Source organism: Panthera onca, chromosome F2 (genome assembly GCF_046562875.1).
Source record: "Panthera onca isolate mPanOnc1 chromosome F2, mPanOnc1 haplotype 2, whole genome shotgun sequence".
Taxonomy (NCBI): Eukaryota; Metazoa; Chordata; class Mammalia; order Carnivora; family Felidae; genus Panthera; species Panthera onca.
In genome coordinates, this window is record NC_138356.1 from 11,919,572 (window position 1) to 11,933,597 (window position 14,026).

General features: G+C 39.5%; 1 protein-coding gene across 1 annotated transcript in view; it reads right to left on the reverse strand.

Annotated features, from left to right (window-relative positions):
* Positions 1 to 1,928: 1,928 nt before the first annotated feature.
* The window catches only part of CA8 (carbonic anhydrase 8 (inactive)), an 89,275-nt gene continuing 77,177 nt past the window's right edge, over positions 1,929 to 14,026 (reverse strand). Inside the window, exon 9 of the mRNA XM_060610592.3 lies at positions 1,929 to 3,092. The gene's annotated coding sequence lies outside the window, so the exon portion shown is untranslated. The remainder of the gene's footprint in view (positions 3,093 to 14,026) is intronic.

Consider the following 14,026-nt stretch of genomic DNA (forward strand, 5'->3'; position numbering starts at 1 on the left):
AGAAATAGATAAGTCAATAATAAAAGAGCCATCAATTTCCTATTTTCAATAACAGAAATAGAAAGATCAACAAAATAGAATACTTAAACAACACTATAAGCCAACTAGACCTAACAGACATCTATAGAACACATCAACAAGAGCAGACTACACATTCTTCTCAAGTGCACATAGAACATGCGGGGATAAACATATGCTAGGGTATAAAACAACCCTCAACAGATTTAAAAAGACTGAAAACATGCAGAGTAAGTTCTCTGACCACAATAGAGGGGAATTAAAAATCAGTAACAGAAGTCTGGAAATTCATCAATATGTGAGAATTAACCAACACACACCTAAATCATCATTAAATCAAAGAAGAAATCACAAGGCAAATTAGAACATACTTAGAAATAGAAGAAAGCAAAAATACAGCAAAAAAAAAACCAACTTGTAAGATTCAGCAAAAAGCAATGCTTAGAAAAATTTTATAAATGTAAATGGCTTTATTTTAAAAATAACCTCTCAAACCAATAACTAATCTTCCACCATAAGATACTAGAAAAATCACAAACCAAACCCAAAGCAGGCAGAAGGAAGGAAATAATATGGAGAACTTCACAAAATATGTTATAGAAACATAGAGAAAACCAACAAAATCAAATGTTCTCTGAGAAGAGCAACAATATTGGCAAGCCTCTAGCTTGAATGACCAACAAACATAGACTCAAATTATCTTAATTGACAAACCTTCTGAGAATATTACTATACACACCATCAGGTACATTAATTACCATGAATCAGAGGCGCTTTTGAATGTGTGAGATAGGTGAACAAAAGCACCTGTTTGTTGCCTTTTTTTCCTGTTAGATAAACAAACGCACCCTAAATTACATTTCAAGATCCATGAAATGTGTCATTTATCCTGTTAACCACTCCTCCACACACACAGTTTTGCCTTGGGAAGTTCCTTCCTCAATTTCAGGGTCCACCACGTATCTTTTACTTTTCATTCCCCGGACACCATCAAACAGGATGGACTGCAGGTCAGTTGTTTGTACTTTGGTTGATGTACAAATGGCCCTTTGAAATTCAGTCCTACGTAAGCATCCCTATCACCAGCATTCATATTCTGAGTCTGAGGTACCTAAATGTGGAAAGAAGAAGGGGTTTTCCAGATCAAAGATTAGAAAGCCCCCACACAACCACACCAATGGACCCCACAAGCTGAATCAAGTAGTTCATTTCAGTCTTTTGACTCAAAAAATGTATGGTAAGTAAATGTGGTTGCTTCCATTAAAAAAAAAAAATTGCAGGGGGAAATATAATCAACTAGTTATGACCCTAAAGGACATGTGAACTATTTTTTTGTTATGTCTATTTTGTTTTTTTTTCAGGGAGAGATGGTTAGAGATTGCAAGGAGCACTGGACGTTAAGTCCAAGAACATACCCTGGATGTTCACTCACCAACTGTGTCAGGAGCAAAGAGGCTGGGTGCCTGCACCCAGTTTTGTTCCAGGGCCTGAACACAGGCTCTACCCAAAGAACACCAAGGTGCCTTCCGAATCCACAAGAAAATGAGATCTTCAGATGCCATCTCTGGATGTCAAGTACAACGAGGCTATACCTACAACCAATGTTCGGCGTGTGTGGCCTGTTTGCGTCTAGGAGACATTAAGTCTTTAAATACGGGACAGTTTTGTAACCATTTCTTCATTATTTTTGCATACAAGAAACAACAGAAAGCAAGACTCCCAGGGCTTGTCTCCACTTCTCAGAGGCTCTGCCTGCTGCTGCCCTGCTGCGGTTTCTGGTCTAAGGACAGACCCTGACCCTTTGCAAGCCCAGGCTTTTCCTCACTCTGTTGCCACACCAGTCCCTCCTCTCCCTGCCCAAGGGTCCACCACAGTCCTTCTTTGCTGCCATTTTCAGGGATACTCAGCATATTTTTATTTGTATTTAATGTTTTCACTACTACAGCCTCTATCCAACACACCTAAAATCTCACAACACACACTTATTGCACCTGTAGGATTTCCAACTTTTGGCATCACAAAATCCCTCCGAATTGGGATTATGAAGTCTTCGGTTTTACAACAGTAATTATAACAACAGATAACATTTATTAAGTACTTGCTTTGTGCCAGGCACTCTACTGCTTTACAAAATTATCTCATTCTGTCACATCTAACTGCATCTAAGCATATGCTTACATTTACCAGTAGTGCTTAAAATTAATTAAAATAAAGATATTACTGATCATCTTGGAAAGCAATGGCTCAATATACTAAAGTCCATAGAATAAAATACCTTAAGGTCTTACGAAACGTACAACACTAAATTACTATAGAATGCTATTAAATTTACGCTTCTATCGTGGAAAATAAAGCTATTCCTGGTATGTTGTACCCACTTGCGTTTTACCCTATTTTTATGCCTTTCTCAAACTCCTAGAAACGAGAGCTTCTAATATGTCAAATAAATACAATTAGATTCATACATTCAATTCGATCCTTTGAGAAATATATAAAGCAATTTTGTTCTTGCATTAACTCCCAAATTGTTTTGCATAATAACCAGCCTGACATTAATTGTGCTATGAGGGCTGAAAACAACATGAGATAGGACTTTTACTAATCCTTCACATTCCATTTTCAAGCCGTGTGCTGTTCCTGATCAAACCTCTTATTTATTATCAAGAATTGCATTATTCTCCGAATGACGGAATTTTCTCTCGGAGACAGGAAATGAAGGATTGCTAACACCGGGAATGTATTTTTCCTGTCTCGGTATTAATACATGATATATATTCATATTAATAACAACTCTGAAAACTAGTTTCATTTCTTCTACACATAAGCAATCAACAGTATGTGCAAAAATATGAATACTAGCAGCAGTGACGTGGGGATACAACACTGGGTTTCTTCGGAATGTACAGCCATTTCTAATATTTCATTAGAGCACGTGTATAGGCAACTGTCACAGATGTCCATCAAAGCTGGATTAGATGAAGACAAACAACGCAGGCTTTGAGGATAAACTGAAGGTGCGGCTCAAAAGTTTCCGTTTCTCATCCAAGGGCACTATAGGATCGTTGTCTTCCTCCCTGAGGCAAAAAGAACGAATCAGTTATGTTACTGACATCCCTCCACGGCAGACTGAGACGTCTGTTTCACAGTCCAACAAGAGACAGTGCACGCTAAGATTTCATAAGAAAACGTGGAAATGTCAATGATCTCTTCCTGCTCAAGTCTGTCGTGTCTGCGGTTTTCCCATAAAGCCTACCATCCTTTTATTTCTGTGAAAAGAACCGATGAATGCAAAATTGCACAGAAATAAAGTTTTTTGTTTTTTTTTTAATGTTTGTTACTGAGAGACAGAGAGAGACAGAGCATGAGCAGCGGAGGGGCAGAGAGAGAGGGAGACACAGAATCAGAGGCAGGTTCCAGGCTCTGAGCTGCGCACAGAGCCCGACGCGGGGCTCGAACTCACAAACCGCGAAATCACGACCTGAGCCGAAGTCGGTCACTTAACCGACGGAGACACTCAGGCGCCCCAGAGATAAATCTTTTGAATCGAAATAAATGCTTGACCTGCTAAACAACAAATTTATGTATCATAAATTAATAAGCTTAATAAGCTTATTAGCTTATTAATAAATTAATAAGCTTAATAAGAAAATTAAGCTTTAAGGTATTGTCATTAATTTCTTATATAACAATCACAGACGGTAACTGCTTGAGCATGAAGACTACTTCTTCCCAGTCTCCAAGTAACTTTGTGACTCAATTCTATTAAATGGATAAATAATAAATATAAAATAATACATGAAACAATAGTCCTTTTTGGGATAATGAATTTCCCATTTAGGAAAACATTCAGCTAAGATTTTCTTTTCAGTGACATCTGCACACATTCCCAGTGATGGGAGTGGCCAACTGTCATACACTTCCTGTGGGTTAACAGGTCCAACATTTTGGACAATAAATGCCTATTTAAAATTCAGATGCATATAGTTTTTTTTAAGTTTATTTATTATTTTTTAAAATATACTTTATTGTCAAGTTGGCTAACATACAGTATACACAGTGTGCTCACGGGTAGATTCCCATGACTCATTGCTTCCATACAACACCCAGTGCTCATCCCAGCAAGTGCCCTCCTCAATGCCCATCACCCATTTTCCCCTTTCCCCTGCCCTGCCCCCATCCACCCTCAGTTTGTTCTCCATATTTAAGAGTCTTTTATGGTTTGCCTCCCTCCGTTTGTAACTACTTTTTTCCTCTTCCCTCCCCCCATGGTCTTCTGTTAAGTTTCTCAAGTTCCACATATGAGTGAAAACATGATATCTGTCTTTCTCTGCCTGACTTATTTCACTTAGCATAATACTCTCCAGCTTCATCCACGTTGCTGCAAATGGCCGGATTTCATTCTTCCTCATTGCCAAGGAGGATTCCCTTGTACACATAAACCACATCTTCTTCATCCATTCATCAGTTGATGGACATTTAGGCTCTTCCATGATTTGGCTATTGTTGAAAGCGCTGCTATAAACATTGGGGTACATGTGCCCCTATGAATCAGCATAAGTTTATTTCTTTTTGAGAGAGAGAGCAGGGGGCGGGGCAGAGAGAGAAGGAGACAGAATCCTAGGAAGGCTCCATGCTATCAGTGCAGAGCCGGACCTGGGGCTCAAATTCATGAACCATGAGATCATGACCTGAGCTGAAACCGAGAGTCAGATGCTTAACCAACTGAGCCACCCACGTGCCCCCAGATGTATATACTTTTTGAGCTGAAATTATATTCCTAGGAGCTTATTGTACAGATACAACCACTCAATCAAAGATTTTATGTGTAAGGATATTCACTGCAGCAAAATAATGGAAACAAGTGACTTCCTTCCTTAATAAAGAATGACACAATAGAGCACTTTAAACAGGTCCACATATGAGATGTGTGCATGGATGTGTTGTACATACATACATACATAGTGTCTGTCCATGTATGCATGTAGACATATAAATACTATTTCTGGAACAATTTATTAGGAAATATTTGTAATGCTGGGGTATATTTTTCCAAACTACATTTCAAAGAAGATAGTCTAATCAAATCTTTAAGATCCCAGATAGAACTTCAAAGGTAAAATAGGACTTTGTGTATATATGTGATAATTATAACTCAGTAAATTGTAAGTCAAAGTAACACACGAAACTGATGACTGCAATTCTGAAGCCACAGCATTTCGGAGCGAAAAGGAGCCTAAAGGTCATGATGTATACATTTTCTGCCAAAGTAAAATAACCTAGAGTCTCCCATTTCCTAAAATGTGTTCCACATAACTAAAAATTACTTGGAAAAATGAATCCATGTTCCAAAAAACTGTAGAAACTCTGGTTAAATACAGTAATACATGGTTCTTCTATACAAAACCACCTCAAAGTCTCTAACACACTGATGTGCACTGTAAATCTCCAAAAGGAGGTAATTATGTCCAGGGGTCTCTAAATTTGTAGACAATCAGCTTGTGACTTAAACACCTTAGTGGGTATCTTAATGGCTGCATAGAACACGTTTGGAAAAGGCTAGTCCACAAGACAAACATATTCCAAGTTTATGAAAATAATGAAATTTCATTTTAAGAATATATGAAACAATTCTTAAAATTAAACTACCATGGTCCAAAACATCAATTAAAAAAGATAGTTAAAGTAAATATGCAGTCTCCCCAATCATACAAATTTACATCTTAACCCAAAGCATTTGAACACTTGAACATATATCCAAAGGGCAACGGAAGCACATGCTCATTGGTGTCTTATTCATTTTGAAGCTCTAAGGGTCTGACGTAAATGGTTCTCAATAGATGCCAAGTGAATTCTAGTCTACCAGAGTGTGGACCCTCCTGGTGAATTTAGGCACTCACTCTGCTAAAATCTCCCTCAAGGAGCAACTAAGGATACCCCATGTTTACGGAGCTTTCTCTCCTCTACAAGGCACATTGAGAACGATCTTTGTATTAGCTCCCCTCCGCCCCTGCCCCCCCCCCCAACCTCCAAAGATAGATGCTTGATCTTGTTCACTGCAGATACCAGGTTATCTGGGAAAATATTTCAATTGATCACAATCTGGGGTATGGATTTGGAATCAGGGAGACTGATTCAGATCCCAGCTCTGCCATCAACTTGCTGTGAGATTTCAGGCAACCCACTTGCCCTTTCTGGGCTTCAGATAACAATAGCTACCTTCATAGCGTTGTGTGAGAATCCAGCAGGACAACTGATAAAATGTGACAACAGGGAGTCCTGGGTACATAACTGAGCTACCAGTGAGGATTTCAGTTGATTTAACAGACGTCTGTCTCACTAACCGAAAATTGAACCACACTATGGCCTACTATTTTCCATCGCATGTGTTCACAGTTTACTTTTCAGAATTTCAGAGAAGTTTTCATGGAATGAAATTATACTTGATCTCATCGGCGCTGTGTTCCCAAGGTCCAGAGCAGTATCTGGCCCACAGCAAATTCTCCAAGGAAAGTGCAAGCGTGTGTGTGTACACATACACAAAAAGTGTAACAAAATGACAGTGGCAACTTTAATTTTTGAAAATTTGTATCAAAATTACACATTCACAAAAAGAGTTAAATAGTTCTAAAAGGTTTCTTATGAAAACTATCAGTCCTGTCTCTTATGACACCAACTTCCTCAACTCTTTTAGCCGATCATTATACTAACACCACACGGCTATAGTGTGATGGCATTACTCCTTTTCGATTTTTAGTATTGTCTGTTTGACTCTCCCCACCAAGAAAGAAAATGCGACCCTCCTTCCTCCTGTGAGACATCCAACCCCCACGCCCCCCCCCACCACATCACCCACGTGCATACACACCCTTCCCTCACTCCGTCCTTCTAATACGGTTATACAGTCATTTTGGCTGGATCAGTTTCTATTCTATTATTTCTATTACTGTGAGAATGTAAATCTTATTCAGAGCTGAATTATGTGCATTAGTGTATCAATTTTTTTTCCTGCACAATTTTTTTTTCCTGTGGAGTGAATAATTACATTGGTTTTTTTCCCACCTTAGTTTTCTATGTACTCAATCGAAAACCACCTCCCAACTGTCTGACTCCCCAGAAGTTAAAAGACATATCCTGCAGTCTATCCATTTCATCTTTCTGGGAAAATCTCTAGAACGTTCTCATCTGCTCACATCTGGACTCTTAACCTCTACCCTTACACCCTCACTTCACAATCATTCTGGGCATCTCCTTTGCCATAATCTGTTTTCTTGGCTTAGTCCATTTTGGTGAAGCACATCGTCTAGTGGCTTCCTAGGAAATAATTTTCAATACCTGTGATATTTAAAAATGACTACTTGAAGTTTGGGGAAAAAAATTCTAGCTGTAATTTTCTCTCAGAATTCATGCTTCACTTTTAGCTTCCTGTGTTGCTATTTAGAAGTCTGACATTCAAGAGGCTCCTGGGTGGCTCAGTCACTTAAGTATCTGACTCTTGATTTCAGCTCAGGTCATGATCTCGCAGTTCGTAGGTTCAAGCCCCACATCAGGCTCTGCACTGACAGCAATGAACCCGCTTGGGATTCTCTCTCTCTGTCTCTCTTCCCCTTCCTTGGTTTAGCTCTCTAAATAAATAAATTTTAAAAATTAATAAAAAAGAAATCTGATGTTCAAATTCCAGGTTCTTTGATTTTGAATTTTTTTCTCTCCCTCTCTCTCTCAAAATAAATAAATAAACTTAAAATAAATAAATAAACTTAAAATAAATTTTAAAAAAGAAGTCTGATGTTCAAATTCCAGGTTCTTGGATTTCAAATTTTTTTCTTCCTGTAATTCCTCCCTCAGTGTCCAGAAATGATAGTGCCTTGCTAGTGGGTGTATTTTGATCAAGTGTGCTGGAAATTCAATGGGTCCTTTCAAACTGCAAATTTATACCCAGGAGTCCGGAGAAAATGCTTAAATGGTTTTGTTACTGCTTCCTCTCCTCCATTTTCTCTGTTCTCTAACTTTGCCGATTATTTGAATGCTGGACCTCCTAGACTGGTTCTCCAATTTTCTTATTTTTAGATCTCCTTTTTTTGCTCTACTTTCTAAGAAATTTCAGTTCTGCCTTCTGACTCTACTACAAAAGTTTTCATTTCTGCTATTATGTTTTCAATTTCCAAAAGCTTTGTAGAATATTCCTTTTCTTCCTAGCATCCAATTCCAGCTCATGGTGGCAATTTCCTCCCTTACCTCTCTGAAGACATGAATGATCACTTTTTTGAACTTTTTCTTTTCCTAAGTATTTATTTCTTATACCTTACCTTCTTCGGTTTCTTCTGGGCCCTTCCGTATTACAGACTTTCTTCAAATATCCTTAGCGGCCCTATCTAAGAATGGGAACAACCATTGTAAGAAAACCTGGGTGAGGGCTCTGTGCGCACAGCAGGCACTTACTTCTCTGTCCTGCCTTCACCACAGAATGAACCGGCTGGGCCATTTAATTTAAAAAGTCCCTAGGGTTGCTCAGACTCTCCAGAAAGACCCTGCCAGCCAGCCCCCTGCCTAGAGAGCAGAGGCCTTTCTGCCAGTGTTCTGGAGGCCAAGTGGGGGAGGAGGGAAGATAAATGGGATGGTGGGATTTAACAATCCTATTTTTCAGTGAGGTGTCCTGACACCCAGTGCACCCATGTCCCCTAACAGGCTCTCTCGTCAGCTGCTAACCACTGCAGATGACTTTAGCTCCCTCTCACTCCACCTTCTAGAGATTATCTGTTGCCTCCAATTCCTGAGACTTTGAGAGATTCTGTCACGTAAACAGGCTTGTTCCTCACATCTGCTAAATCTGTTACCTCACAACCATCTGCTTCCAGCTTCTAAAATATTTTTGCTGCTGTCTCTTTTGTTTTCTCTATCCTTGCAGGTTTGGGCACTTCAAATAAAATCTTTCCTGTTATGCTAATGCAATTTGTGGTGGAACCAAAATTAATTGTCTGTGTTCCATGGATTATCGTTATTTGACACAAAAGTTCTTTTTCACACATTTGTGTATTTTCTAAAGTTTCTACCGTTAACTATACTACTTGGTAATCAGAATATAAATTTACTCAGTAAGACCATCTACAGAAATGATACTGTCAATGTATAAAGGTGGTCAGCTGGGCTTGCCCCCCTTTGGGCCCTCCTCCAAATACCCACTTATGGATATATAAATAATGAGAAAGCTTAACTCTAAAAATAGAATGTTCTATTATACGATGATCACTATTCATAGTGAGACCCTCAAGTATGGCCACAGCCTAACAAGTCTTCTAAATCACCTGCTATTTCAGTATAATTGTAACAGATGCTATCTTTCCTGTGACTATTTCTGAACTTCAAATGACCTATGAAGAGACCCTAGGGAATGAGTGCATATCGAATCACTCCTGCGAGAATTTCCTGAAAAGACCTCAAAAGTAAAAAATTAAAAAATGCAAAAAATGCAAAAATGCAAAAATGCAAAATTAAAAAATAACAACAAATAATAAAGTAATAAAAGGCACGCGCGCATACGTGTCCTGCTTTTGAGGCCACTGCAGGCCCCAGGGCTGACCTGAGTTCTAGTGAGTCTGGCTCAGCTCATTGGTAACCCATTAACGTTTCCCTCTATAAGAGAATTCGGTGTAAAATCTCCAAAATAAGAGTCTTTTAAGAAATAGGGATATGACAGACATGAGAATTCTCTCTTTCCGAGTGGTCGCTTTGGCCTGTTCACTAGAAGCACACTTTCTCAGGGCATTTTTCACATACTGCTTTAATTTGGAGTTAGCCGTGCTCCTGATTTACTCCCAACACTAGGCTGTAAGCCCTCTTGGGCAAAGTCTATGTCTGATTATGTTTACATTTTCACACAGCCCCTAGAATACCACCACACACAAAACAGAAGGCTAACATTAAATGTTCTCCCGTTACAAGCAAGGGCACATGACCAGCTTTCCACCCCGCCCCCCCCCCCCAACATACCCACTGACAACAACATCAGGTTAAGGAAGGAAAATAAAGAAAGGAGGAAGAGAAAGGAAGAGGTCAGGCATGCCCAATGCATTCGAAGATTCAAAGAAAAAACAGTGAGGAAAATGCCACTGTATGTGGAAAAAGAAATCAAAACATATCAGAAGTCAGAAAGGGGTACCAGATTATTTCATATTATTCTGAACGTACTACACGGTGCCATAAGTATTGAAATTAGAAAGGAGAAGATTATTAAATTGTCATTATTTACATATGTGATCATGGTCTATTTAGAAAATTCAAAATAATCAGCTAAAATGTTACTGGAAACTATGCAAAAGGTTAGTTAAGAAAGCCAAGGACAATTATTTGTTCAATGAAGAAATATTAACCAATAGAAAAATATAATGCCAAATGACACTGATCAAAATCGATAATGACAGCAGTAACAATAACAACAGCAATAGCTCACATGTGTGGAATGTTAATCCTCTGCAAAGCACCATGCTTGCATTTTACTTTATTTCACTTCACACTCACATCTCTATGAGGTATTACTCTTAGTACCTTTACTTCATAGAGGGGGAAACCGAGGCTGAAAGAATTTCAATAATCTGCCCAAGCTGTAGAACCAACTGGAGGTGCGGTGCTCCCCATCGAGCCACACCCAAGGTTGACTTCAGAGCCCAAACGCACATCCTGTAGTAAATCCATGAAGGACGTAAAAACTTTAAGAAGCACCGACCCATGCATCATTCCTTGATCCAGATTTGATACTGGAAAGATACCAATTCTCCTCAATGTACTCCATACATTCAACGCAACCCAAATGTAATACTCTAGCAAGATTCTTTCTTCCTTTTCTCAAACTCTCTTTTTCCTACTCTCTTTTCTTTTACTCTCTATTTCAATCCTCCCGATAAAATGATCCTATAGTTTATCTGGGAAAAACCAAGCATGCGAAAATCGCCAGGAGAATTCTGCAGAAGGGACTAGTGAGGGATCTTGTCCTACCAAACACTGAAACATACACGAGCATGTGGGAGACGCTCAGGAATAGGCAGATTGGTGCAACAGGTGAGGGCCTTCAGGAAGAGAACCAAGTAGCCACGGACTGAAAATGTTGTATCATAGTGTTGCCCTGTTCACTCAGATGGGCAAGGATGAAAAACCTGAAAACAGTTAATGTTGGTCAAGGTGAGGAGAACTGTGGTTACTGGTTAATGGAAGCATAAATGGAAGAGTAATTTGTATATACGTGTACTTAATTCCAACTCTCTGACCCTGTCATCTCATCGCCAAGAATGTTTTAAGGAAATAGATGCATAAATCAACCATTGTGATTACAGCAAAATACTACAAGTAACCTAAATGTATAATAATAGAGGATGTATAATAACGTACAATGCATAATAATAATGTCCTCAAAATCCGGGGATATACTTGCAGGTAACTTATTTAGAAGTAATCATGTAAGGGGTGCCTGGGTGGCTCAGTTGGTGAAGCGTCCGACTTAGGCTCAGGTCATGATCTCGAGGTGAGTTCAAGCCCCACATCAGGCTCTGTGCAGACAGACTGGAGCCTGAAGCCTGCTTCAGATTCTGTGTCTCCCTCTCTGCCCCTCCCCCCACTCGTGCTCTGTCTCTCTCTCTCTCAAAAATAAATTTAAAAAAGTTTTTAAAAATTTAAAAATAAAGTAATCAGTTAGGGGGCACCTGGGTAGTTAAGTCATTGAAGCGTCTGACTCTTGGTTTTGGCTCAGGTCATGATCTCACAGTTTTTGAGTTCGAGCCACGCATCGGGCTCCACGCTGACAGTGTGGAGCCTGCTTAGGATTCTCTCTCTCCCTTTCTCTCTACCCCTCCCCTGCTCGCTCACTCTCTCTCTCAAGATAAATAAATTTAAAAATATTAAAATAAAAAAATCATTTTAAAGTATGGAATGTATCTAAAGTATGGAATGTATCTATTTAAGGACATAAAAATATATATATTATCAAAAAGATAGAAAAATAGTCTGGGGCACCTGGCTGGCTCAAATGGTACAGCATGAGACTCTTGATCTCAGGGTTGTGAGTTCAAGCCCCACATTGTATGTAAAGCTCCACCGTATGTAAAAACAAAACAAAACAAAACAATAGTAAAAAAAAAAAAAAAGAAAGAAAGAAACACAGATCCTATGGGGTGTCCGGTTGGCTCAGTCAGCAGAGCATGTGACTCTGGATCACAGGGTTGTAAGTTCCCACCCCATGTTGGGTGCAGACATGACTTAAAAATAAGAAAAAATGTCGAAAATCTTTAAAGAAATAAGAAAAATAAAAATAGCCTGACTATAATCCCATAAAGAACATTATATATCTACATATCCCACTGAAGATAAATGCATAGTGAGAGATCAAATGGACACAAATAAAAATAAAGCTAAGTATTCACTGGATACTTACATCATGGACCAAAAACACGTTAAGCACTTTGTATTCAATGTCCTTGTACCTTCACCATTACACTTAAGGACATCTTTTAAGTGACGAAGAAAATAACTTAGAGAAATTAGCAACTTTTTTCAAGATCACACAAATGATTAGTGGTGAAGTCAAAATGGAACCCAAGACATCCCCACTGTGCTACGGGGCCTCCACGTTCAGCCCAGTGCTGGTGATGGCTGTCACTGACAGGAGGGTTTAGGACGTCATCGCTTCTTCATTTCCCTCTATGTTGTTTCAATTTTCTGTCATGAACATGTATCATACTTAGAGACATGGCAACAAAGAACAAACAAACAAACAAAAGAAATCAAAGGTGACTCCATAGGCAGATGGAGATGAACACATTTCAAGGAATTAAGGAGAAAAAAGATGAGGGAGAGATGGAAAGTATACTGAGTGATTTAAAAAAATGGCAGAAACACCTATAAAATAGTCAATCAATGATGCAAGCACACGTTGGTGAGACGGGGAAACTGAAGGGACCCCATGAAAAACTGCTTTTTTTGGCTCTTTTTCCTGTTTTTATTCTTGCTGGGACCTACACCCTTGCCTTCCACATGCCTCACAGAACAGATAAATGTATGTCCTCGTTGCAGAGAAGTCAATAATCTCTTTGGATTCTTCCAGCACGGTGGGTAACACCTAAGGAGTGACCAGGCAGGGTCGTCATGAATGTTTTCCAAGACCACTGAGTCACCGAGCCCCCTGGCCCCAGGGCATACCTGACTTACAGAGGACACCTAAATACTTGTCTCTGTTCCCAGATGCCTGCCAAGCCACGTGCTCTGGACCACCATCCTCGATAAAAAGCCCAGGTCCCAAGCAAGGATGAGGCTCACTCTCCCTCTCTTTTCCTTTTCGAGTCTCCCAGACACTCTATCTGCACTCTACGTCCTCAGTAAACTCGGCTCTCACTTCCTCTTGGCCGGAGTTTGATTTCCACTCTGCACGAAGCCAAGGACTATGTTGGCTGGTCCTGCAGGATCCACTCTAGGTCCGAGACCCCAGTGAGCCTGCATCATTAGCACATCCCTTAGGGAGGGTGTTTTAGCAATATGCTACCAAAAACGAAAACACGTGTGTCCCTTGCTCCCAGAAATCTCAGCCCCAGGAAATTATCCGAAAGACAGAAGGAGGCAAATATATACAAGGACTTCATAACTTTCTGCCCTTTGTTATTTGAAATGTGGCGCGGTGACGAGAGCTCGGGAGTTTCCAGTTAAGCCTACCTGGGTCTGAACTCTTGTGCTGCACTTTACTGGCTGTGACCTTGAGCAAGTTAGTCAACCCCTCTTAGCCTCAGTTTATCTCTAAAATGACAATCAGAACACATGCCTCCCAGGACTGCTGTGGGAATTAAATGAGATACAATAGAGCACCGTGTCTGAACTGTTAACAAAGCACTCCTTCTTCTTCTTCTCAGCATTCACTAGTATGTAGAACTTAGAATGAATACATAAACTTTAATAAGAACTCTAAAATAAATCATACAGCTTGGTAATTTCTACATTATTCTGCATCAGAGAATCATGAAACATTAAACTTAGCTTT